General features: G+C 50.3%; 1 protein-coding gene across 1 annotated transcript in view; it reads left to right on the top strand.

Annotated features, from left to right (window-relative positions):
• Positions 1-3,594: 3,594 nt before the first annotated feature.
• The window catches only part of TENM4 (teneurin transmembrane protein 4), a 745,685-nt gene continuing 727,533 nt past the window's right edge, over positions 3,595-21,746 (top strand). The window contains exons 1-2 of the mRNA XM_057553431.1: positions 3,595-3,757; positions 12,371-12,629. The gene's annotated coding sequence lies outside the window, so the exon portion shown is untranslated. The remainder of the gene's footprint in view (positions 3,758-12,370; positions 12,630-21,746) is intronic.

Genomic DNA, 21,746 nt, shown 5'->3' with positions numbered 1-21,746 from the left:
AGGTATATGTGACTCGTTTTCCTATTACACCTTTGTCACACATGTCTACTGCACTGTACACTCACAAAGGCAGGGCCCATTTGCCTCACTACTGGATGCCCAGAGCCAGTCAGAGTGCCAACCACAGAGTAAGTGGTCAACAGATTTTTGTCAGAGGACTGAATCTGACTGCCAACCCCAGCTTATCCCCAGCATTTGATGTCTGCGGTGAGGACACACAAAGTTGATAAATGTTATCCAAAGGCAGAGACTCGACATTTCAGTTAGTCTCAGAGGCTTTGTCACTGGTCAGTGTTCAGTGATCATGAACATTTAAAAAATAGATTGAACAGAGTGTGTGGAAATCTCTCACCCACTCCTCCCCTCATCCCTGACTTTCTGGGAAGCCTCAGTTAGATGTTGAAAGGGTGTTCCAGCTCCCCAAGTTTATACTGTAATCTCTGATGCCTCTGTAATCAGTGGATGGCAACTGGCTAGACAGTATCCTGACCACACAATCCAGCTTTTAAAATATCCTCGACCTTGTTTCACATTTTTATGACATTAGCATTGTCACACTTCCGTGACATTAGCATTGTCACACTTCCTCCTTCATTAAGCGCTGGAGATCATGGAGATATAATGTAGCAGAAGATCATGAAGGGAGTTTTAAAAAGGGATGGGAGGGAAGGAAACTAACATTAATGGAGTATCTCCTGTATGTCCAGAGCTTTCTTTCCTTTGTTCTCTCTTTTAATCCTCACCATAACTATCCGTTTCACGGATGAGAAGACTGAGGCTGGATAAAGAGTAATGGCCTGCACGAAGTCATACAGCTAGCATGCAGCAGGGCTGGGGTGGGAATTTCTTCCCTAAGCCCCAGCAAGTTGCCACTGCACCAAGCTGCCTCTCCCATCATATAAAAATGCCCTTCTCTTGGATTGTGCTGGCGATCACGATCCAGACAGGCGAAGGACAGAAACCTCTTGGACCACATTCACTGCAGTTATTTTTTAAATGATTGTTATCGCGACTCAGTAGCTGTTACCATGGTTCTGGGGAAGTTGTCCGAAGAAGGAGGGCCTTTCTTTGGGCGTCTTGCGTGCCTGAGGAAGGAACTCTAGTTCTCAGCTTTTTATTACCTCTGGCTGTGCTGAAGCAGCAAGGGCGAGAGAGACGTCCCTGCAAAAGTGTTGCGGGCGTGAAATAACAACAAGGAGTCGGCTGGGAGCTGGGCCACGCGCCCCAGAGAGACCCAGGGACAGGCGATGTGGGGAAGGAAAGGAGACCAGAAAACACTGCAGAGAGACGGGGGAGAAGGCCAAAGCGGGAGGAAAGAGAACAAAGGGCAAGAGGAGAGGAAGTCGAGAAAAGTTGGGACAAGGGAGGAGAAAGTTTGAGAAAGGGGGCGAGAGAGCAAGCGAGGACGGTGTAAGAAAAGAGGAGACCGAGAAAGTGAACTGAGAGAACTCGGAGAATTCGAGAACGAAAAGGAAAGAGGAAGGAGAGAAGACGGAGAAAGAAGCGGAGAGAAAAGAGGGAAGGGGAGAGGGGAAGGCGTCAGAGAGAACAGAGAGACTGGGCCGGCCGAGAGGCGGGTGAGTGGCCCCGGGAGGACGCGCATCACCTGCGTGGCGCCCCCCGGTGCCGTGGTGCGGTCCTGCTCCCTTCGTCTGTGAGCCGCGGCTCGCCCAGCCTCCTAGGATTGGCTCCAGCCTCCCATTCATGTAACCTGCGTGTGCGTGTGCGTGTGTGTGTGAGTGTGTGTGGTGTGTCTCTCGCTCGCCCTCTCCGTCTGTGTGTAGAGAGCGAGGGTTGGGGACGGAGGCAGGCAGGCGAGCAGGCAGGGAGGGGAAGAAGAGGAGGGAAGCTATTAAACACACACACTCACACACGCGCGCGCACACACCCGCCCCAACCCCCCAGAAGCCTCGGGATTGCAGCTGTTTCATGTGGGGCAGCAGTGCTGGCAGGGACGCCGGCCGGGAGCGGCCGGGAGCGGGAGCCAGGAGTGCGCGCGCGGCTGGAGACTTGCTGGGGCTCCACTCCCTGCGGGAGCTATTGTTGGTCTCGCTGGAGCTGAGCGCAGAGCCGGGACCTGCTCCTTCCTGGGCGCCCTGCTTGGGCACGCGGAGCCGAGGAGCCTCGCCGCCGAGAGCGAGAGGAGCCACCGGCGCGGCGCCTTGCCTCTCTGCCGCCCTCCTCCCCGCTTCCCCGGCGGTGGCAGCCTGCAGCCACGGTAAGGCGGCGCGATCCGTTCTACGGAAAAGCGCCTTTGGGGACCGCGGCGGCACCTCGCCCGCTCTCAATACTCTCTGCGCTCGCTAGCTGGGGCAGGGTCGGAGCAGCTCGCGAGGATGTCCAGGGCTCCGGGAGAGGCTCGCCCGCTCCCCCGGCCCGCACCGGGGGAGGCAGGGAGGACGGCAGGGGCGCGGGTTGCCGGTGAGGCGAGTCGGTCTGGAGCCCCGAGCCTCTGCCGCGCAGCCCCCGGAGCTTGCCGCGGACTGGAGCCTGGAAGCCAGGGCTAGGGGAGAGCAGGGAGGTGGGCGCGGGCCGAGGTTCGTCGGCCTCGCCTGGAACCCCTTCCCCACCTTGGCCTCAGCGCCCGCAGCCGCTCTGCAGACCCGCCCGCCCCAGGGCCCCGGCGGGCGCTGGAGGAGCCCGCGAGGCGGCGCCGGGCTCCGGGGCTGCAGCCTGCCTTGCGGGGCGAGCGCCGGCTGCGGCGGCCCCGCACGCGCTGCGGTTGGAGGGAAGAACCGGGAGACGCGACCCCAGCCTCGCGCCCTCTGCAGCCGGCGCGGCGCTCCTGTCTCCTAGCCTGCCGCGGTGTCCACCTTTCCCTCGGAGCGAGTTGAGGCTGCAGCCGCCGGGTGGACACTCGGAACGCTCCCGTGTGTGTGTGTGTGTGTGTGTGTGAGAGAGAGAGCGAGAGAGAGAGACTGCTCGTACCCCAGCTTCGGGGAAATGTGCTCTGGAATGAAATGTGATCACCAAGCTCCTTAGTCATTTTCCTCGTGATTTAAAAACGCAGTCTTTATTTGGAGGAGCAGACGGGAAGGTGGTCTCGAGGAGTGTGTGTGTGTGTGTGTGTGTGTGTGTGTATACACGCGACCAGGGAATCACAGTCAACTACTCGGGCGAGGGGAGGTTCAACTGGTGAGTCCTCGTTAGCTGGGCAGTAGGGTGGGCTTTGCTGGCCGCTGCCCTCCCTTCTCTGCCCTGCCTACGCCTAGGCGAGGTTGGAAAGTACTGGAAATTCAACTGCGTGGTCTCTAACTTTGGAAACTGACTCCGCTTTCAGGGCGAGACGTTAAAGTGATTTGTGCACCCTGGTCCATGTGGACGAGGGTATTATTACTCAGTTGGCTTACGGATCCCTCTTCAGAATCACGGCAATCCCCTGCCCAGTCCCTTACCCCCTCCTACCACCAGCCCTGGCGAGGTTTGTAGAGATGCAGCTATCTGTAAGCCACCAATGCGGCGAAAGCGGCGCGGAGAGACAGCCTCTGTTTTGCCGGGTCCTGCTTGCAGTCTTGGTATTTGACTAGACCACGAGATCGCTGCGCTACTTTTGGAAGGCGGCTGCGGGGCACACTCGGGATTCGAGCGCCAGGCTGAAAGGGTGCCCATGTGCTGAGCTGTGCGGCCGCGCACGCCGGGAGATCTGCCAAATGGCATCGCGGGCAATTACATAAACTGCCTCAGTGATTACCGGGAACCGTGATGCGAGCCCCCTGTTCGCGAAAGACAAGCCCGAAAGTTTGCCTGCTTGAGGAATGTAAGTACCGGGGCGCTCCTATCCCGGGACCAGACAAGAGAGCCGCCTCGCTTCACGGCGCCCACTCCTGCGACGGGCGTTGGGTGCCGATGCTGCTGTCCCCAGAGGACCGGCGACCGAGGCAGGGACTGGGAAAAGGATCTGGGATTGATCAGAGAGAAAAAGCCGGTCAGAACTCAGGATCCATTGAGTTTACAGGGCCCAAGCCTCCCCTTGGGGGTGTTGGGAGGCCTTCCAGGGAATGCTGTATTAGGAAACTGGCTTTGTGTCCTGGGGAACCCCAAAGGCCCTTTTCTCTGCTTCTCCGAGCGCCTCCTCCCCATCTGCCACATGCAGTTCCCTTCATGTTTAGAAACCTGCCCGCGATGCCTGGTCCCCGCCCCCCCCCCCCCCCCCCCCGGAGATGCCAAGCATCCCAGCAATGCAGGCCCACTCTGGCGCGGGGTTCGGAGGGAGAGTGCTGGCCTCTGCCAGAGTCCGCCACCATCAGGTACCTATTCCTGGTTTCCTGGGCTAGGCCGGCTTTGATGGGATGGGGACGGGTGCCGAGTATGGCTTCCGTCCCCCTCGCTTCTCTGCTACGCGGACAGCAATTTGCTTCTGTTGTGTTTATTCTCCACATCTCGCTGCTGCCCTTTGCCGCCTGCAGCACGTTGATGGTCTTTGATAGAGAAACCATAATAGTAGAGTGTTTTTAAATCTTATTTTTCGCCCATAGCGGGATAAGCAACCCCAGACCTGGCAGTGCACTGCAGATCGCTGAAGTCAGGGGCACAGTGCCCCTGAGTTCCCTCCTCCCGCAGGCGGGGGGGTGGGGGCGTGCACGGGTGGGGAATTTTTGTTTTTGCCACATTCCATCTTCCGGAAACCTCGCATCCCCTCCCCCCCGCCCCCCGCCGAAATCTCGGGTCTGTCTGAGTGTGTTCCGCGCTGTAAAATAAATCCTCCCTCCCGCAGACCTGTGGGGCCGTTCGGATTTCCTGCCACTGCCAGGATCCTTAACAATGCGATTGCAAAGCTCGTGCTCGGCTGGGAAAAATCCCCAGGTGCCGGCCGGCCTCGTCTTGACCTTGCTGAAGGCGCCTTTAACCCGGCTGCCTGCGGGGGTCCGGGAAGGAGGAGGGCGCCCTGGAGGGGCTGGGTTCGCTCCCGGGGCAGGGCGGGAATCGGGTCGCGGCGGGGCGGCAGCGGGGAGGGTATGGGGCTCCGCAGCAACCTGTTTCCCTGCGCTCAGGGGCGGTGCACTCCCGCCCCTCGCCTCGGCGGCGGCCCCGCGCTACCCTCCTCCCCAACGCCCTCTGGCAGCCTCCAGGGGTCCACGGTGGGCTGCGCGGGTCGAGGCCCAGTCGCGCTCCCCCCGGAGTCTGCCCGTGGTCCCCGTCTGGAGGCTGCTTAGCGAGCAGAGCCGCAGTCCGCGCGAGCTGGGCCGCTGGGTGGGCGGGGCCGGGGCGGGAAACCCGAGCCGAGACCGCCGCGTTCCAGGCCAAGTTCCAGCCCGCGGTGCGGCGCGTCCCTCCCCTCTCCTCGCCCGGCCCTCCACCCTCACCACCCCCGGCGCGCTCCCGGCGCCCTGCCGCTCAGCTTTGCCGGGAGCTCTCTTCGCCGAAGTTACAAGAGATGTTTTCACAGGTGGTGGCAGTGGAAGCGCGCGCGCGCCTGTGTTCGCGCGCGCGCTTGGGAGGGGAGGTGCGCGGCGAGGCCAGTCATCTGGCAAAAAAGAGATTCCTCTCTTTGTAGGCGTTGGAAGGGCGCGTTGAGAAACAATCTGTTTTCTCTGGTGACGGTGAGGATGGGAAGTCCTTTCACCTGGTGGAATTGGACCAGTCGGAGCTGATTTCCTGAGGTGAACGTGTGTCTCCTCTCGGCCCTGCTTTGCGAATGTTTGGAGATCTGGACGTCCCCACGTTCTTCAGGACTTAGGATGGAGACGTTCATATAGTTTTAGGGGACTAATTCAGGGAAGGTTTTGTTCCTACCACGTGTCTTTGAGTGGGGGCAGGGTGCAGGTTGGTGTGTGAGTTCGCCATCTTCTGTGGTGGGGAAGTTGTCAGGGATGGAGAGGTTCAGTTTTCGAGAGAGGTCTCTTGGATTCATCTGTCAGCATCCTCGTATCAAGGCCTGTCTTTTGGGGCGGAAGGGGGGTGGAATGGGGGCAGTAGGTCAATGAATCATCCCGATGGACTGTGGGGGGAACAGGATTAGCCTTGCTCAGTGCGGGGGGCCCAGGGGGCAGAATCAAGGCTCAGCCCTAAAAAGAATCATCAGAAGACAGTTCTAGAAGCGAATGGAACGATCTGGAATATGAGGTAGTGAACTCCGTAGAAACGAGTGTTGCAGTAGAAGGCTGGGTATTTAGTGTAGGAGTGGGTGATTTGGATCTCCAAAGGCTCTCTTCCAATAGATCTGACTCTAGGTCGTAGAATCTCCTCACCTCTCTCTGGTTTTGTGGCAGTAAATTGATAGGATGTGACTTTAACCCCTTAATTTTCTGGACGGGAGTCATGACTCTGTGGCCTTAGGCAAATTACCTTTGGAACTTAAGTTCTCTTGCTTGTAAAATGGGAAGATATGTCTGGTTTACAACACTATAAGGATTAAGGTCCATAAAACCTCTGACACACTGCAGGCCATTCACAGATGGTCATTCCCTCCCACCTCCTTCATCCCTTTGGAACATTGTGCATTTGAGGGTGGGGAATGGGCAGGGAACTCAGCAGCCCCAGAAGAACCAGCAATATTGCATCCACAGTCTATTTAAAAACAGCTCAAATGCTTGAAACCAAAATATCTTCTCTTTTCTTAGAAAAGTCATTTCCAGTTTTGTTAGAATTTCTCCCTCATTGAGTCCTTTTTTTCTGACAGAATTACATGGTTGTGCAGGTTGGCATGTTGCGTAACCTGATTATTTCCAGATCAAAAATTACGAATATGGGAAAGAAGGTGATTAAGAATCTAAGATGCTGTTGGGCAACACAAGCAAGGGACTCAGTTTGAGCTGCCTGCTCACACTCTTTAAATGTCACAGAGGTTGAAGGAAAATGAAACCTACTAAGCACACAGTACAGTCCTCCCCTGGGTACTTAGCTGCCGGTTTAGTTCTAATGAACGGCTGCTCTACCTGGATCCCAGCCCTCCTGCTGTTCCTGTCCCAATACATTCTTCCACATCCAGAAATATAAAACATAAAACATAAGAACAATGGGATTTCAATCACCTCCTTGCAGGTTTGATTCCAAGAGCCTAGCAGGGTAAATCAACGTCAATTTCAGGGCCAATTTTTTTTTTTTTTTACCTGCCTTCTTACATGGTCTATCAGCCTGGCTTATTGTAACTGAAAGCTAAATCGCTCCATCTTTACTTTGTGCTGACAGACTGCTATGGGGGCCACTTTGAAAGTAACACATGCCCCAGTTCCCAGGGAACCAAGCATGCGTGGATCCCTGAATTTATAGTTTTCCATAAGGAAGGCTTCTAATGAAACTGTAAATGTAGAGGCTTAGTTCTCTGTAGGTTATATATTTTTACTTTGTCACAGTTTTTTTCCTAACTTTTATTGTCTTTATTCTAATTACCAAAGCAATATATGTTCACTGTAGCAAAGTAAGACAATATAGAGAAAAGCAAAAAGAAAATGTTTCACCACATTTTGGGTTGTACCTTGTGACTTCTCTTTATGACTGTAGAAAAAAGTGAGATCATAGTTACAATATTTTGAATGCTTATTTTCCTTTAATGGTAAATCTTTCCATGCTATATCTTTTCCCCCTATGACAACATTTTTTTAAAAATTTATTTATTTTTATTTATTTTTGGCTGCATTGGGTCTTCGTTGCTGCACGCAGTCTTTCTCTAGTTGCAGCGAGCAGGGGCTACTCTTCATTACGGTTGCGGGCTTTTCATGGCGGTGACTTCCTCTTGTTGCAGAGCATGGGCTCTCTGCGCACAGGCTCAGTAGCTGTGGCACGTGGGCTCAGTAGTTGTGAGTCGCGGGCTTAGTTGCTCTGCAGCACATGGGATCTTCCCGGACCAGGGCTCGAACCTGTGTCCCCTGCACTGGCAAGCGGATTCTTAACCACTGCACCACCAGGGAAGCCCTATGGCAACATTTTTAATGGCTACATAGAACCCCAATGTTTTAATATGGCATAATTTAGTTGAACAGTACCCAAATTTTGACTTTTCGTTTATTTTTAGTTTTTTTTGTTATTATCACAAAGCTGCAGTAATTATTCTTGTACACACTGTGTAATTTTAGTATTTCCTTAAGATAAAGCCCCAGAAAGTGGGATTGTAGGGTCAGAGGCATATGCCATGGTGAGACTTCTGTCACACATGAGAAGCAGTAGGGTCCACTGTGATTTCTACTTCATTTTTTTAACCAGACTATGGCAGCTTACTTTGCAATCCCTCTTGGGAGCTTAGGTAGTAGAGGAAGGTAGGGGTGATAAACAAACCTCAAGCAGGGGATTTGCATAACTTTGAGCTGTTCTGCTAAACTGATAGGCAAATCTTTTTTCCAAGAACATTTTTCTTCGAATGAGTCTTCACTCTCTGTAGCCCTTCAGCCAGCAATGGAGTTGAAATATGTAAATATGTGTCTCTGTATTGTAGGTGGGTCTGGCTCCCTGGTGAATAACAAACAGTTCCTCAGAGAAGTGAGTGTGTCTTTGCATTTGGATTCCCACCACCCGCCCCCTCCCCCGCCTTTATTTTTTTTTGGTTCCGAGGCTTAGTAAGGAAACCACCCCACAGTAAGCTTATCCGCCCTCCTAACCCCACCCTACCCTGCACAGCATTTATTGGGAAAATCAGCCTAAATGTCTCACTTCATGTTCCCTGGGCACAATAAAAAAAAAAAACCCGCCTACATGCTGTTTCCAAAGTGGTAGTAATTGGGCGCTACTCTTGTCCCATCCTTGCCTGGGCCAGTTCAATCTGAGGGTGCGTTTGTCAGCCTTCCTCTTTCACGTGTCAGATTTCTGTGACCCAGAAAAGATTTGTTCCCTGTGGTTAGATGACTCGTCATCTGACAAAGGATTCTGTGCAGCCAGTGGGGGAAGTCCTGTCCTTCCATTACCAAGGTGTCCCCAGGCTCAGCAGGAGACATCAGGAGTTCCTTTAGATAGGATGGAGAGGTCACCTCAGCATTGTTTGATGGTGTGGTCACCATAAAGGAAACCCACTTTGCTGGTCACAGACTCTGAATTCTGACAAGTGTTTAGATGCTGCCTTGATACTGATTCCACTCCAGTTTCACTAGGGAAGGTGAGAGAATATTTTTGTCCTTTGTCACATTCCAAACATCAAATCGGGGCTTTTCTTTCATTTGGAAAACAAAAAGGAAGCAAGACATCAATGTAGCAGGATCTCAAGAGCAGGTGTTCCGTGTCCCCTCGTCCCTGTCCCCTGAGTCCTGCATTTGCTTTGCCGATGGATGGTAGCCCTGTGGCCTGGGCCCATGGTGGGGAAAGGGTATCAGATGCAATTGATTAATCATTATAATTGTCAAGAACCCTAGGTTTTAAGGATGTTTGTCTCATAAAGACCCCATTTTCTCGCTGTGGAATGATTGTTGATTTCTAAAAGTCTGGACTTTGAACTCTTTGAAAGTCAAACCAAAGAGTTGGAGCTAATACTTAGGGCTCCGGTAAAACACTTGCCCATTCCCGGAATCAGTTTCCCTCTCTAGAAAATTAGGTTGGGAGAGGAGAGTAGATTTGATGTTTTATAAGGTAGTGCTTCTCAAACTTTAATATGAACACACCTTACCCAAGAATCTTGTTACAATGCAGGTTCTAATTCAGTAGGTCCAGAGTAGGTCTGAAGATTCTTGGGGCCCAAGAATCTGCATTTCTGACAAGCTCCCCGGGGGATGCTTTGCTACTGGTCCGTAGTCCAGCTTGGAGTAGCAAGGTTTCAAGCTGCTTCCTACTCTGACATTATTACAGAGAGTAATAATAGTGACCTCCAGATGTCAGGGGGAACGGTCTTATATTTATAGTTTGTTGTTGTAAAAGGACGTGTCTGGGGCTTCCCTGGTGGCGCAGTGGTTGGGAGCCTGCCTGCTGATGCAGGGGACACGGGTTCGAGCCGTGGTCTGGGAGGATCCCGCGTGCCGCGGAGTGGCTGGGCCCGTGAGCCGCAATTACTGAGCCTGCGCGTCTGGAGCCTGTGCTCCGCAACGAGAGGCCGTGATAGTGAGAGGCCCGCGCACCGCGATGAAGAGTGGCCCCCGCTTGTCACAACTAGAGAAAGCCCTCGCACAGAAACGAAGACCCAACACAGCCATAAATAAATAAATTAATTAAAAAAAAAAAAAAAAAAAAAAAAAAAAAAAAAAAAGGACGTGTCTGTTCTTGCCTTTGGGGCTTTGAGAATTGGCATCTTCATTTCCCCAGGCAGGGTGGGGAGGGACATGGTCAATCCTCTCATCCTGTGGTTGTCCAGGCAGTGGAAGAATGGGGCAGCAGCAAAACAAACGGAGTGCCTTCTGTGTGTCAGGTAGCTGCTGTTATAGCCATGTTCTGGATGGGGAAACAAGCTGAGAAAGTCAAGCCATCCGCCCAGGGGCACACACCAAGGCCCAGCATTTGATCATACGCTTCTTGGCCCGCAAACCTTATTTTTCTTAGCATGGCAACTTTGTAACTTTCTAGAATGCCACATAATTAAAACTGAGTGCTTAGCAAAGTGTTTCCCTTTAGAGGTGCTTTTACTGGGCCTGTGTAAGAGTGGATCAAGACATTTAAAAATTTGCATCATTATCATGCAAGCAATTAAAGTGCTTAAGAGCTTAAAAGCAATTTGTTCAAGTTGGTTAAATATCCACCCTCTCCAATCTTGTTTGTATTATTAATTTATTCATCAAACTGTGACATCAAAACCATTGTGAAGGTAAATTTCAGTATCTTCCGATTGGTGGAATCTTTCAAATAAAAGCACTTTGCATTGATGAGAGCCACAGTGGAAGGATCTGGTTCAGGATGAGTCAGAGAAACCAACCTTTTACTAAATAAACCCAGCCCTGCTTTGGCCTCTGGATGAGTATTGGTCGTTGAAACGTTTTATTAATGTGCAGTTATTCTGAGAACCAGTCAGTAATGCAGCTCTTTGCAAACATTAATTAGCTGATCTTCACATCACCCCCACATGGCAGATAAATAGCATTAACACTGAGAGAACAAATGGACACACAGCGATAAGGGTAGAAGAAGCAAACTCTTGCCTTTCATTCAGGAAGGATGATAGAGGTAGGTGAAATTAGGGGACTCCATGAGTTTGTCACTTAATAAATACTCGGTGGTACACTAGGTAACTCCAGATCTGTGCTGTGCAAGGTGGTGGTCACTAGTCACAATTTAAGTTAAATTTAATTAAAATTAAGTCACATTAATAATACATTTCCTCAGTTGCACTAGCCAGATTTCAAGTGCTCAAGAGAGGATAGTGGCTGCCATATCAGACAGCCCAGATACAGATCATTTCCATCACTGCAGAAAGTTCTTTTGGACATTGTTGGTCTAGAAGCTTGGGATAATCAAAGGCTAAGGCAAAGGTCCTTGCCCTTCTGGAACTCTCATGTAAAATACCCTGAAAGGATACCTGATATTTGACAGCCATTATATAACCCAAGCTGTGGCTGGGTCCTTCTGGGTGGTGGGTAGGGACCCAACCCGTTGGAGCTCAGACTTCAGTTCAAATCCCTGTTCATCCACCTACTGGTTCTATGACTAGAGGTAGGTTATTTAAACTCTCTGTGCCTCTTTGCAGATTCATGCTACTATTTTTCACTTATTAGCCAAGATTATTTGAAAGACAATGTTAGATTCTGCAGAAGGTGCTGGGAGACAGGTATTCTCCTTTGCTGCTGGTGGAAAGCAAATTAACATACCCTTTTAGGAAAGCAATTTGGCAATAACTGTCAGTAGTCCTAGAAACACTTATTCCCATTATTCCAGTGTTCCAATTCTAGGAATCTCGCCAAAGAAAATAATCAGAGATGGGCAGAAAAGATGTAAGAATAAAAATGTTCATTGTAGTGTTATTTATAATGATGAAAAAAGAAGAAAAACAATTGGATTGGACAAGTAAAATATGGCAGAGCCAAGCAGTGGGATATTATACAAAGATTAAATGTTGTTTCTGACATGTTTTTAGTGGCATGGGAAAATGCCACAATAAAATTTATGTTTAGAAAAATACTGAACGCTCTACTATTAAATCCCAAATATATTTTTCAAAGCAGGCATTTGTTGAAACAGGGCTAAAAAGAAATAGACAAAGTATTAAAGGTTGTAACCTGTGAATTAATAGAATTTTTGATGATCTTGAGAGAATCATTTTAGCTTTTTCCTCTAAATTTTGTGTTTTATTTTTATTTTGTTTTACTTTTTTTTTTTTTTTTTTTTAACTGAACTAACCTATAAAGTTTGGCAACTGCGTGCCCCCCTGGGGCCCTGTGCTCTCCCCTGCGCTGTGTGGTCAGGGACTCCCAGCTGTTCCTAATCTGCCCTTTCTAGCAGTTTGGAATTTTGGGCTTATCCTGTCTAGTGTTTGTCTACCGTCAAGGCCTGGACGTGCTTCCTAGCGTCCAACCTGAATTGCTCCTTACAGGCCCTGAAGTCAGTTTCTACGGTGAGCACTCAGAGGTGATTACGACTAAGCAGTCTGGAGTATTGGGGAGAACATCAGCTTTGGAGCCCGAAAGAACTGGGTCAGACCCTGACCCTCACCTCCTGGCTGTGTGACCTTGGGCGACCCTTCTGGGCCTCAGAGCCTTCATCTGTAAAATCGGGAAAGCAGCAGAGCCCATCTCATATCACACGGCTGTGAGGATTAAGTGTTCATTCAGGAGGACACCTGGCACACACAGGTAAGTAATGACGCAGGTGACTTTGGGGCCGGGTGTGCGGCACCATTGAGAACGTTAGCCACTTTGTCCCCCAGGATGCTTGCTCTCTGGAGGTTGGCAGGATCCCTACTTTCCTGATGAAGGAGTGTGGCATCTGGTGGTTGCAAGACTTGTCCCTGTCACGTGGGTTTGGGTTTGCAGAGCTGGGACTCAGCCGATGCCAGGCTGATGCTGAGTCATGTGCCTTCTCTGGTCCAGGCTGGCAAGCTCTGTTGCTGCCTGGGCCGTTTTCCTTTGTTTATTGGTTTCCCTGGGATGCACTTCATCCTAATCCAGTGTAAACCCCTCAACATTTCCCAGCCGTGCACTCGTCCCTCTCAAGGAATAAATAAAGTGGACATTCCTTTTATGCAGGTTGAATGAAAGATGCCTAACTAAAAAGTAGTCCTGATAAGAGTGACAGAGGCAGGGATGCTCGGCCTAGAAGCACTTTCCAGAAGTATCCAGGACGCTGTGGTCCAGCTCATTTTTTTTTTTTTTTAATTTTTATTTATTTATTTATTTTTGGCTGTGTTGGGTCTTCGTTTCTGTGCGAGGGCTTTCTCTAGTTGCGGCAAGCTGGGGCCACTCTTCATCGCGGTGCGCGGGCCTCTCGCTATCGCGGCCTCCCTTGTTGCGGAGCACAGGCTCCAGATGCGCAGGCTCAGTAATTGTGGCTCACGGGCCCAGCTGCTCCGCGGCATGTGGGATCTTCCCAGACCAGGGCTCGAACCCGTGTCCCCTGCATTGGCAGGCGGATTCTCAACCACTGCGCCACCAGGGAAGCCCCCAGCTCACTTTTTGCCCTCTTGGAAGGTCTCCTCCCACACTTCCCCTCTTGGTAGCTTGAAAGAGACCCCAGATTTGTGGATGGCCCCGCTGCCAATCCTGATACTTTATTTCTGTGGGACCTCGGCAAGTTACTTAATGTCTCCACGCCTTAGTTTCCTTATACATAAATTGGGAATAATAATGATTATTGGGTAAGGATGTTGAGAGGATTATCATGAAAGAATGTGGCAGTTTTGTGAGTCCTTCTCATTGTTGAATGAGCATCGTTATTTCCAGAGCCTTCCAAGTAACTTCTTGAGGGTCACCAGAGTCATGAGTTCTTTTTCCTCCACTATGGGTGGTTCTCCCCGGTACTTCAGTTAAGTACTTTTTAAAGCCATGTAAGACAGTAGTCAGTGCCAGTGGATTTTGGGTTGAATTCGCTGTTCGTCTCCTGGTAGCTGTATGAATTCAAGTAAGTTACTTCTCAGAGCTTTCAGCATTCTTTTTTTCATTTATAAAATGGAAACTAGAAGTCTCTACCTCAAAGGGTTGGTGTGGGATTGGTGAAGCCTGTATAGTGCCTCACAGGCGGCGTCTTCTGTGTGAATGGTAGCTCTTGGCATTGCTATTTTTCCTTCCTGTTATCTCCTCGCCCACTCACCTCCTGGTCCTCTGATTCTTCCTTCCAGAGCCTTGACTGAACTGTCATCATAGTTCAGCAGTGGACACAGATGTGCATGTGTGTGGGGGGCAGTCTGGGTGCTTGGGAGGGTTCAAGGAACCCTATTCAGGTTTTTGCAGGTCAGACTCCGAGAGGACCTCTGGCATCCCTGCCTTCTGAAAATGGAGGTGCCTGTAGAAGTGGAAAAACCATCCCGGTTCTGATTCCAGCTCTGTCCCTTTGCCACGCTGCACCAGCTTGGTCAGAATCATTCTCTACCTGCTTCTCTGAGCCGCCGTCAGGTGCTAGATTTCGAGTTCCAGCACAGCACCCTGCACAGTGGATCCCAGCCTTGGCTGTACTTTAGCATCACCTGGGGACTCTTATCAGTGACCAGCATCCCAGCCCCACCTCCGAGTGCCCTGTAACGGCTCTGGCTGGGACCCAGGCATCAGAGCTCTGCAAAGCTCCCCAGGTGATGCTAAGGTGTAGCCGAGACTGAGAAATGGTGCAGAGTGTAGAGCATCGTGACATGTTTGTTTCCTCCCTTCTTCAAAGAAATGTAAAGTGATCCTGTGTTGAGGAATTTATGTATGAGGCAGGTGACCTAATTTATTTGAGCCGTGGGACTACGGATATAGCAATCAAGGCTTCTTTCCCACCCCTTCCCCGGGCCTTCTGGCAAACTGGGGCATCTGCAAGGGTTAGAAAAGTAGCCTTGTCTCCCAGCTTATCCTCTTGTTCCAACACAGTTAAGTTCTGAGTGCTAGAAAAGGCCTAGCCCTCGCCTGGAGATGTTGTGATACTGCTTTGACCTGGTTTTGCTCCTTTTATGTTCGTTTCTGGGCAGAGCGCGCTATTAACTATTCCTGCACAGCTCTCCACCCAGCCAGCGGGGCCTCAGGATTCCCTGGGTAGAAAAGGGAATGCCTGACCCGTGTCCACTTCCTCTAAAAGGCTAATGAGATGGAAGTAGCTCTTCAGGGTTGGTGCCAGCGTCCTGATGTGGCCCAAAGGCTTGGAGACTCCGCACTTCTGGATGGTTTGGGTGATTTTTACATCTTTTAGGTAATTAATATTTGCTTGAGAAATCCTCCTACTTGAGATCATCTCAAACCACACCCCACCCCCGTGCCCCAAGCTGGGAAAACATGCTGTGCTCTGGAGAGGGCCTTTGAAACTTAACATGCATGGGCACTGCCTGGGGACTCTTCCAAGCATGGGTTCTGATTCAGTCAGCGGGAGCGTGGGCCTGAGACTCTGCATTTCTAATAAGCTCCCAGGAGATGCTGATGCTGTTTGTTCAAGGCCCACAGGTTCTAAAACCTTGATCTTCCTTCCTGCTCCTGCTCCCTCCTCCTCCTCCTCTCCCCAAGTTCAGGACGACCATGCGTGGAGTATCAGAGTGGAGTCCATCAGATTTGTGCGTCTCTTTGTCGGTATTGTGGTGGCCTCAGTGGTGGCAGCTGCAGGGGGACACTAGACATAGTAAACGGTGGTCATTTTCGTAGTGTCACAGAAAGATTCTAGTTCCACGTGCTACATGGTCCTCTTCAGGCTCCTTTCATGTCCTCAAACTAATGAAACCTCAGGACACATTGTGGAATAGGTAGTTATTTTTATTGCTAGGATGAATATTACTTTGAAAATTTTATAACATTTATCATGTTTTTATTTAATGTGATTTTTTTTCTGATTACACCAGTAGTACCTGTAAACAACAGAAAATTTTAAAAACCTAAGATAACCTGGAGAACAAATGAAAATGACCCATAATCCTGCCATGTAAAAGTAGCTCCTCCCAGCATTTGGGTTTTCTCTCCAGTATTGAGTCTACATATAATCCTACTCCCCCTCCCCCAAACCCCCTCCCCCGCCACTTGGAGCAGATTGTACATACTGTTTTGCAACCTTAATATATCATATTTCCCCATGCCATTAAACTTTCTCTCCAAAATGACTTTAAATAGCGACGTAGTAGTCCGTCATAAGGATATGTCATTATTTGTTTAACCAATTTCCTGTTGCTGTTTTCAGTTTTCTACCACTGCCAATAATGCTGAGATCAACATTTTAATGGGCTTGTCTTTTTATTTCCTTCAGCCCAATTTCTTTACTTGAAATTGCTGGGTCAAAGATTATGCAGCTGTTTTTTTTTAAGGCTTTTGATACGTGATGCTAAATGGTCCTGGGGAAGGATTGAGCCCAGTTTAAGTTCCCTCTTGTTTGCTAAGAGTTAGATCAAGGAAGTTATCATTGCTCACATTTTATGTGGGGAGCTGTCACTCACCAGCAGTGCCAGGGTATCACTGGAGACACCCAGAGCAGACGTGCCCCGCTGGCGCCCCAGCTCCTGACCAGCGTGTGTGGAATGGCATCCGTGCTCAGTGCGATGGTCATTGGGCTGTCAGGGTGACCGGGACCGCATTTTGCTTCCTGGATCTGTGAAGATGTCTGTATTTTTGAGGGAAGAGGGAAAGGGAGAAGAAAGCTACTGACACAGTGTCTCCCAAACTTTAGGCTCATAATCAAAATATATCCAGAGCCTGACCATTCCCACCATCTGCACTTTTGCCACCCTGGTCGGAGCCCCATCTTCTCGTATCTGGAGGACTGCATAGCTTCCCTCACTGGGCTCCTGCTTCTGTACTCACCCCCTTGCACTTCATTCTCAACACAGCAGCTCGAGTGATCCCATTAAGACGTGAATCAGAACGGGTCACCCCTCTGTTCAAAACTCTGTAACGGCTCCCCGTTGGCCTTGGAGTAAAGGTCATAGTCCTTACACGACCTACAAAGAGCACCTCCATGCCAGGTCTCCCCTGCATCTCTGACCCCACCTCCTGCTCTGTTGGAACACTTCAGGCCCACTCGTGCCTCAAGGCTATGACTTCTGCCTGGAGTGTTCTTCCCCTGGACATCTGCATGGCCAGCTGCCCACCTCCAGGTCTTTGCTCCTCCATCACCTTCTCCTCAAGGCCCACCCTGACAATCCTGTTGCATTGGTGAACCCCCTTCCCTGCCCCTAGTGTTCCAGACCCCTCCTACCCTGCTGTATATTTTCTTCTTTCCATGGTGTTAAGTACTATGTGTTACAATTTTAACAAGATCACTCTGGCTGCTGTGTTAAGAATAATCTGAGGGCAGGATTGGGGGTCCAGTTCAAGGGCAGAACATGCTATATAATTTACTTCTTTGTTATGCATATGGGCTGTGGACATAAATAAAGACCGCCCAGCTGAGAGCAAGCAGAGGCTCTTTATTCAGACCTGGCCATAACAAGGGAATCGGCCACCATCATGAGCCTCCGGTGAGACTCAAAGGCAGGCAGGGAAGTGGGGAAGGTTGACAGTGAAAAAAGGGGAAGGCTTGAGGGCTGCTTTGATTGGAGGCTGTTGGCCTGAGGAAGCTGGGGGCGGGCCGTCTTCTGTGTTTGGTTTGGGAATCATATTTGTCTTTTCTCGTTGGTCCTGATGTGGACGGGGAGGAAAAATTAGGAAAGCTGGCAGGTTACTGACCAAGTCCTGACCGTGGGGGGGCTGGTTCCCACAGAGCTTGGGGGATCAGATTTCTGTTTTCCTATATGTCTGGCGGTTTTGCATTTGTCTGTTTAGCCTCTCGGGACTCTGGTGCGTCTCCATGAGGCAGCCATCTTTGTGTTTTGTTCACCGAGGTAACCCCAGTGCCTAGAGAGCGTCTGCCGCTCTCAAGAAGAGCCTCTCAGTCTTTGCTGAATTCTGTGCTGCGTTTGGCCTACGTGACCTCTTGAGTCCCCACAGTCCTCAAGCTGAGGTCTTGTTTGCCCCATTTTCCAGAGGAGAAAAGGGGGCTCACAGAGGTTCGACCTCTTACCCAAGGTCACCCCCGCCCCGCCACCAGCGAGTCAGGGAGCCAGGGTTCCTGCCCAGATCTCCCTGACCGTAAAGGAGACGTCCATCTGCAGGAGCTGTTCTGTAGTTAGTCCACGGGAAGTGGAGGGGTGGGGAGCTCGTCCACTCTGCACTGTGGCAGGAGCAAGATACACACCATCTTCAGATGTCTCTGAATTTTCAGCTAAAACTTTTAATAGAAGATGTGCAGCCTCTCCCGACACCTGCCTGCACTGATGACTGGTGTCTTGTAGCTAAAATTAATTAAGGTTCCTGGAAAGAGAATTTCCCTTCATAACCTACCCCTGAAGGTGGAAATAGGCTGGAAATTCATTCTACACCAGAGTTTGGGTGATTGTCTCAGGCACCAAACAAGTTTCTAAGGCCCCCACCTTTGGGCCAGTATGTGTGTGTGTGTGTGTGTGTGTGTATGTGTCTGTGTGTGTGGCAGGGCCGGGGATGGGTGGGTGGAATGCCTATCATTTACAGCACATTTTTGGAACTTTTCAAGTTGAAGTGTTGCCATGGTAACTCTCATGGTTGTCATTTCTTGGTTTGGTGTTGTCACTCATCTCAGTTTCCCATCCCTTAATAATCGTGAAATTCAAGTTCCTTGTTCAGAAGTGGACCCCAGAGGCAGGCAGGCAGGCAGAGGCCAGAGAGAGGATGTGACATGGGGAAGGCCAGCAGATGTCACAGAGCTCACAGCAGAGGGGGGTGCCAGGTCCAGCTAAGATAGGCCATTTGATCCCTACTATATGCTGAGCACCCCCCCTACTGTGTGCTGAACATTGCAGCTCTGCCGGGCTGACTTGCGATGCTCCGTTACCAACTCTATGAGCAGTGGAGCCAGGATTTGAGTCTGGATCTTTCTGGCTCCACGTCTGTGTTCTTCTACTTCACCATTCCAGCAGTCAGGAAAACCTGACCAGGACTCTGGGGCTGGTTTCTTAGGAGCTAACCAGCAACCTTTCCCCAAGGGCTCCAGAGACCAAGGTAGGCCAGAGCTGGGTGGAGAGCTGGCTTCAGTTCAGCATCAGGGAGAACATCCTACCAAGTATTGCACTGCCTGTGAAGGGAGTGAGCTCCCCATCATGGGAGGAGTGCAAGCAGGGGCTGTCAGAGTATGGAGGAGAAGCTTCCTGCAGGCGGTGGGAAGCTGGACTCACTGTCCTCTTTAAAGATTCAGTTACAGAACGGCTGGCTCCCTTTGGTGAGGCTGCGCGTCTGGATCCTTGGCACGGTTATGGAGAATCTTGATTAATCAGTCCATTAAAGCTTGCTTGAGTGAGCTGTAACCTGCAGTCGGTGTCATTCAGGACAGAAGGGCAGGGGAATCCACTCAGACCTAAAGGTTCTTACGATAGCCTAAGAGTATTATCAGACGTGGTGAGTTGGAGAGTCAGGCCGACCTTGTTTAAATCCTGGCTGAGCCATCACTGGCCCACGCGTTCTCCGCTTTGGCACCATTGACTGGATGATTCTTTGTAGTGGGGGAGTGGTCCCTGGTTGAGATCCACTGCGCTCGTTTGTATGACCTTTTGGCAGATTCAGTAACCTCTTAGTCTTACTTCCTTCATCTTTAGTATGGAGTAACAGGACCTGCTTTCAGGAGGAAACGGAGTAACATTAATCAGGCCTCCAGCACAGCCTGGCACCAAGGAGACACATCTGAGAAAAAACTCTCATACCCAGGTTGTCTGGGGGAGGCAAAACAAGATTCCAAAAGAAAGAAGTGTTTGGGGTCAGACTTGAAGGGTGAGAATATGTTTTTCAAAAGCACAAGAAATATTGCGATCATATGCCTCCTCCTCCCTCTGTCCTCCGGGGCTTCCTCTCACTTGCTGATCGCTCCCCTTTTCTCTCCTGCAAAGTCGGCCAAAGAGACTCTCTGAGACCCTTGGCTCATGGAAGCAGTAGGTTTGATTCTGGCCTCCCATTTAACCCTCCTTCAACCCCCGCCCCGTGCCTACTGTTCCTGGCGTGAGCATAGATTTCCCCCAAACCTGGAGCAGGCCAAGAACAGGCCCTTTTCCCTGTCTTGTTAAGTATGAATTGGAAATTGTTTCCATGTAGCTCCCCTGCCAAAAAAAATGCCCTGAGTAAGCATTCAGATCTGGCCTGGAGGCAACAGGAGCTACAAAGGCAGCTGAATATTTCATGAAGACCTTTTCATACCACATGCTCTGCTCTTATGGAGGGGGTTGGGGAGAGAGCAAGCTTGGGAGTCAGGTTATCTCAGTCTGAGCCCTGACTCTTTGGTGGAGCTTTGGGGGAAGTCCCTTAACTTCCCTGAATCTCAGTTTCCTCACCTGTGAAATGTACAGGCTTTCAACTAATTAGGGATTTGTTGTGAGGGCTGTCAGAGGCAATATAGGTAAAGTATCTGGCAGGGTGCCTGGCACAGAGTAGGTGCTTAGTAAACATTAACTTTCCAGCTGGATTCTTCCTGTTCTCTTCCCAGAATATGTGCCTTTGGGAACAGCATAGTCCTTCTGGGTGACACAGGCCCGTGGCGTGGGACTCCTAGAGGGGTTAGGCTCGGGGCAGCCTACCAGCCAGCTCCTTTGCATCGGAGCTTTGGGATCAGGCCCGGCATCCTTGGAGAGCTCACAGAAGGCAAGATGTAGAGAATTCTCGCTGCTCCAATAGCCGAGCATACTGTCAGTTCCAAACTAAGCCAGCCTATCCGAAGGCTGGTTTAAAATAAAGAGGTGACAAGCAAGTGCCTTCACTGGTCTTTGTTCAAAGATGAGTAATTAGAAGAGCAAAATAGAAGCCTGATGAGGCTTTCCTGCCCCAGGCCCAGGCCCCAGCCTCAGGCCAGACCCTAGCCTCTCCTGTTCCTCCCAGGGAGGCAAGGTTGCTGTAATGAAAACAAGAGGATTGTGGTGTTTTGTAACTATTTTTATACCTACATCAGACTTGATGTTAATGCCTCTGAATAATTTATCACTTTTCTTTCTCAGCTGGCCTCTCCAGCAAGTTTCTCTCTCAGGGCGGAGGGAGTTGTTATACAGGAAACAATGGAGTCAGACAAACACAGACTCCAAGACTTCTGCTTTCCTAGGGCTGGATGACATTATGAGGTATCCTATTATGAAGCAGGGGCCTCATTAAATTTACGTGGCAGGTATTCTTGTCTCCATTTTACAGATAGACAGTGGAGGCTCAGAGAGGTTAAGTAACTTACCTAAGACCACACAGCAGGAAGTGAGGGAGTCAGGATTCAAATTCAGGTCTTTCTGATTCTAGAGTTGGCTACTTCTATTAAGATGGGCTCCTTTCTCTGTTGTCCTTTACTGTGTGTGTGTGTGTGTGTGTGTGTGTGTGTGTGTGTGTGTGTGTGTATGTGTAGACTAATGGTACCTGTTAGCTTCCAGGGCATCTCATGAAATCACCCCCAAACAGTGTGCAGGTGAATGGAGGTGGAAAGAGGGACCTTGGAGGCTCAGAAATGAGAAGCCCAGCTGAGGGAGTCCCTTGGTCCAACAACTGTGTATTAATGGGAAAACTGTTGCTGCTTTTAACAAGAGGTCCCTTCAGTGCACATTGCAGGGCCCCAAAGTATTTTAACTCGCTTTCCGTCAGCACCACCTGTGGGGTAAGAAGCCCTCCCTTGCAGTCCAGCCATCCTCTTTAAAGTGGTATCTGTACATTGCACCTCTTAGAAGGGGGTGATTGGCAGCTCTAAACCACCCCAGACAACGGGAGAGAGTGCACTCTTATCACCTGCCTCTCATAATTAAAGTCCATCATAGACTTTTAATGGGTATTTTGAAATAGACATCCAGG

Source organism: Balaenoptera acutorostrata, chromosome 9 (assembly GCF_949987535.1).
Source record: "Balaenoptera acutorostrata chromosome 9, mBalAcu1.1, whole genome shotgun sequence".
NCBI lineage: Eukaryota > Metazoa > Chordata > Mammalia > Artiodactyla > Balaenopteridae > Balaenoptera > Balaenoptera acutorostrata.
This window is presented reverse-complemented; position numbering and strand designations above follow the sequence as displayed.